Source organism: Apodemus sylvaticus, chromosome 8, assembly GCF_947179515.1.
Source record: "Apodemus sylvaticus chromosome 8, mApoSyl1.1, whole genome shotgun sequence".
In the NCBI taxonomy this organism is placed as follows: Eukaryota; Metazoa; Chordata; class Mammalia; order Rodentia; family Muridae; genus Apodemus; species Apodemus sylvaticus.
In genome coordinates, this window is record NC_067479.1 from 60,381,602 (window position 1) to 60,386,954 (window position 5,353).

Consider the following 5,353-nt stretch of genomic DNA (forward strand, 5'->3'; position numbering starts at 1 on the left):
TCTTACACAGCATTCTTAATCATGTATAGTAAATCTGTAGAAGCTGGAGGTGTTCTCAAATGTTTAAGATACTGGGTCATTCAGGATGCACTAGCCCTATGTTTGAATTAGAGACTTTACAGATTTGAAGTTAACATAAAATCGCCCTCCATAACACCTTGCTTGTCACATAGACAACCACAAAACTTTGAATTCTACAATGAATCTCCAAGCAGGAAGTTAAACTGGCATAAAAATATTTAGAAATAGGGCCAGCAACAGTAATTTCCCACTAGGGGGCAGTAGTTAAATATTGACCGGCCTTTGTAAAGTGTTTTTGGACTATATAGACAGGTATGCCATTAAAACCCAAACCTGATCAAGTAAGCGGTAATTTTAAAGTGTTAATCCCCCGTTTGATGAGACCCTGCAATGAGAGGAGACCAGTGATACACACCCTAAAGCCAACTGTTGTTTGGGAATCACCAGCCTCTGGGCAAGAACTCACCAATCTTCCCTTGCAAAGATGGAGCTGATAAACCTTGTTACAAGACTAGAGATTTCATGCACATTTGTGCAGAGTTAACAGCGATGTGTATAAATTCCATTCTCTGGACAGTTAAAAAGTACTTAAGTGAAAGGATGTTCACTCATATGTTCTTAGGCTTTTTTTTTTTATAGGAACTGGATTTATTCTATATAAGCTTAATAACTTCCTATTTCCCCCTGACATTCTGAGCAGATTCCCATGCTAAGGATGTTGTTTTGAGACAAAGGGTAGTTTTGAACTCTGGATTTTCTTGCTTCTGTGTGTGTGTGCTGCTAGGTGACTTTCAAGTATTATCTATAAACAGGTTTGGTTTTTTTGTTTTTGTTTTTGTTTTTTTTTTTGTCTACATAGTCTCACTTGTGTGCATTTTCCATGACCAGTTCCTGTTTTTTATTTTTTTGTTTTTATTTTGCAAGTAGAAATTAATAAGTATACCAGTCTCTGTAAAAAACTACTAGTGTACAGTCAGTCCTACAGACAGAATTAGTGCCTTATAGGATAGGGACATTACAGATCTGGGACATGATGACAAAAATACTTTCCAAGATACCAAGACTTTGGTTCATGATTATATCAGCCATGATTATATCACATCCACTAAATGAACAAAGACTTGGTTTTCATTTTTATCCATTTAAGAAAGTAAATGGTGACTTAGGTTGGGTGTGGTGGTTCACACTTGTAATCACAGCAGCCTTGAAACAAAGGTTCAGGAGTCCAAAGTCATCCTCAGCAATATAGGGTTCCAGGCCAGCCTGGGCTATGTGCGACACTATCAAAAAGGTAGGCGTGGGGCCAGAGGGAAGACTCAGACATTAAGCGTCTTTGTTGCTCTCCAGAGGATCTAGGTTCAGCAGCTCCTGGCACCTATATGGTGGATCATAGCCATCTGTGGTCTCAGTTCCAGAAGAATCCAGTGCCCTCTTCTTACCTTGGAGGATGCAAATCACGCACATTGTACACATGTATTCATCCATGGGCACACGGCACAAAGTAACAGAGTAACCCAGTTTGTTTGCCTGCTCCCAGCCTTTCTAGTCTGGATATAAGACTTACAGAGTATGCTTCTGAGAGTACATTCTCTCAATATGAGGTGTGTTTCTTTTCATTCCTAATGGGATCTTTTGAAAAAATGTGTCTTTGCTTTAATTTTCTTCTATTTATGTATCTGAGAGGAGGCATGTCTGTGGAGGTCAGAGAATAAGATGAGGTGGTCTATTTTGCCTACTTTGCAAAAAATATATGTTGTCAGTCCTCAGTTGCATGAAATACTTAGACATAAAATGAGGAAACCCAGAGGAATGTTTTTATACCTGCATTATGCCTTTATAATACTGTATGTAGGGGGGAAAGGCCTAAAATATTTTAGTTATTACTTATTTGTGTGTGTGTGTGTGTGTGTGTGTGTGTCACTGACCTGTGGCGATCCAAGGACAATCTGTGGGGGTAGGTTCGCTGCTCCTACTATGTGAATCCCAGAAGTTGAACTCAGTATGTAAGTCTAGACTGCAACCCAGCCTTTGACCAGAGTCATCTCACCAGAGAATCAGGATTTTTGTTTTTAAATGCATGTGGACGAGTCATTTCACCCAAAGAATCAGGTTTTTTGTTTTTAAATGCATGCGGATGTTTGCCTGCATGTATGTCTGTGTACCATGCGGGTTTCTCAAGCCCTTAGAAGCCAGATGACAGCATTGAATCCCCTTCAAACAAGCTGTCATGGGTGTTTTAAACCAAACCTGAGTCCTTTGCCAGAGCTGCCAGAGTGCTTAACTCCTGAGCTGTCCCTCCAGGTCCTGAAAGCAATTCTAAATTCTCATGGGTTATGTATTTTTTTCTCTTGTAGATCGTGTTTTTGGGTGTCTTCTAAGGTTTCTGCCCAATTCAAAGTGACAAAGACTTATTGTTAATACCTTTAAGGTTTTATATTTAGGTCTATGACCCATTTGAGATGTTATATAAGACATAAAAGTTTGAGAAAAGTGGTTGAGGATCAATTTTCTTCACAATACTCTTGAAATTCAATTGACTATACACTTGTGAGTCTATGTCTGAACAATTTCATTAATATACAGATCTATGCTTTTCCCAGTAACATTGTCTTGATTATTATAGTATATAAATCTTGAAATAAAGTAGTATGTGTGAATAATATTTTAAACTTATTTTGCCCCACCCCCTTTTCTTATTCTTTGCAGAGTTTGAGGTTGTTCAGAGCTGTCTCATGGAGTCTAGAGACATAGTTCAGGAGTTAAGCACACTGGCTGTTCCTGTAGAGGACCCAAGTTCAGTTTTCGGTACCCACGTGGGGTGGTTCGAAACTGCCTGTATTCCAGATTCAGGGAGTCTGAGGTCTTCTGGCCTTCATGTGTACTGCCCTCACATACACAACCCAATACTCAGGCATGCATATATACTCATAATCTTAGAAATGTTTTTTCAGTAGATTTAGGCATAGGTACCAAAGAGAGAGGCACTCAGAAAAGTATATATTCAGCTACATAAGCATCTTTATATACCTTTATGTACAGTTTTTGGAAATGTTCATTAACATTACTTTGAATTTTTCTACAATGCTGAGGAACAAATGCAGGGTTGCAGGCCTTATGCACACATTTTCGTTTTGAGTCAGGGTCTCACTATGTAGCTCTGGCTCTCTGGCAGTCCTGGAACTCACTCTGTAGACCAGGATGGCCTCAAACTTCACAGAGATGTACCTGCTGCCTCTGATTCCTGAGGTCTGGGCTAAAGGTGTGTGCCACCATACCTGATGGTATTTTGATTTCTTATCTAGATTGAATTGGTTGTACACTAGTTTACTAGGTAATGGAGTTATCTGAAATATTGAAAACCTGAGTAGTTAGGGTTAGCTGGAGTGTTATATTCAGTCTTATGTATCTAGGAAGAGAGATTCTTCCTCTGGTTACCCCCTCTAATCCTTACTTGTTTCTGCAAGCAACTGAGTTCTCACACAGAATACTTTTTAAAATGATAAGACATGCTTCAACAGAAAGGAAGTGATCCAAGTTATTCGTAGTATGTATGTCCTCAGGTCAAAATACGATTTTTTTTTTTTATACCTGAAAATCAAGGTTGGGGAGATGGATAGGGAAAAACAGAACACTTAAAAATACCTAACCTTAGCCGGGCAGTGGTGGCGCATGCCTTTAATCCCAGCACTTGGGAGGCAGAGGCAGGCAGATATCTGAGTTTAAGACCAGCCTGGTCTACAGAGTGAGTCCCAGGACAGCCAGGGCTACAGAGAAACCCTGTCGGGGGGAACTGGCGGGGTGGGGGGATGGGGAGGTTGGGTAGGGGGTGGGGGAGGGGAGGGGGACGGGGAAACTAACACTTTTTTGAAAAAGTACCTAAAAGTGGGTTGGAGTGGCTAAGAGTGCATATTGCTCTTGCAGAGGTCCTGAGTTAAATTCTCAGCACACAGACAGGCTATCCTTAGAGCCTTTTGTAACTCCAGTTCAAGAAGGATCCAATATCTCTGACTTCTGTAGCATCTGCACTAATGTACATATCAACACACAGAAAAACAACTAAAAATAAAATGAATCCTGTTTTCATTGTTTTCAGTTAGGGTTTCTCTGTGTAGCCCTGGTTGTCCTGGAACTGGCTTGGCAGACCAGTCTACTTTCTGCTGGGATTATAGGCATGTGGTACCATACCTGGCTAAAAATAAACTAAAATTTTAATAAGAATCTAAAAGAAAAATGGAGCTGGGCATATAGCTATAGTGATATAGTGCTTTAAAAAAACAAATACTAAGAAATATGAGAGGAAATTGTGTATGTTTTTCAAATCAGCTGGGGGTGGGGTGTTGCACACCTTTAATCCCAGCATTTTGGAGGCAAAGGCAGGCGGATCTTTGAATTGAAAGGCAGCCTCATCTACAGAGCAAGTTCCAGGACAGCCAGGGCTATACAGAGAAACCCTGTCTCGAAAAAACAAAATCCAAACCCCCCACCCCCCAAAAATCTGTAGATTGACACAAAGTTAAAAGGCAAGTACCATATTGAGAAAAACATTCTCTATACAAAAATCAGGTCAAGTAAACTTGACAAAGATACAATGTAGGAAGGGTATTTAGGAACATTAATAGAGTCAGCAACGTAAAGGAGGTAGGGCATTTACGGAGATAGGTAACAACCAGGGTTTGGATAAATCTGTATTTTTTTTTCCCCTTTTAATTTGCTTTTGAAGGCAAGGGCTCACACGATAGCCTAGGCTTCTGGGAACTCGGGGTCCTGCTGTCATCCTCTAGACTCTGGAAGGGTTGAAATGACAAGTGTGCGCCACGCCCAGTCATTGATTTTTTTTTTTTAAACCGTGATTGCATGTTACATTTGCAATTAAAATTTTAGAAATTCCAAAAAGGTGATTAGCTCAGAGGTACCTCACGCGGCATTCTGTGGGAGGCACAAATAGATGTTTCACTAAGGGGAGGAACTGGGGTTTTCTGCTTCTTTAAAAGACAAGGGTAAGTCCTTACGTGGACACTGCAGGCGTGGGAGGGGCTCCATTCAGGCCCCGCGCTTCCGGGCTGCACACTCCTCCCCATTCTCAATCCAATGCCAACTTCCTAGCTCAGCCCTTCCGGCTATTGCGACTGACTCGTAGGAATTCGTTCCTGGCGCCTGTGTCAGCGCAGCTTCCGCACCCGCACCTCCCGGGCAGCTGACAAATGCCCCGCCTAGCCCGGCCTGGTCACGCCCCTTCTCCCCAGCTCAGACCCCGCGGTCCAGCTGCCTGTGTTGTCATCACGTGGCCCGGGAAGGTCCTGACGTCACGATGGGAGGGACTGCGCAGACGCAG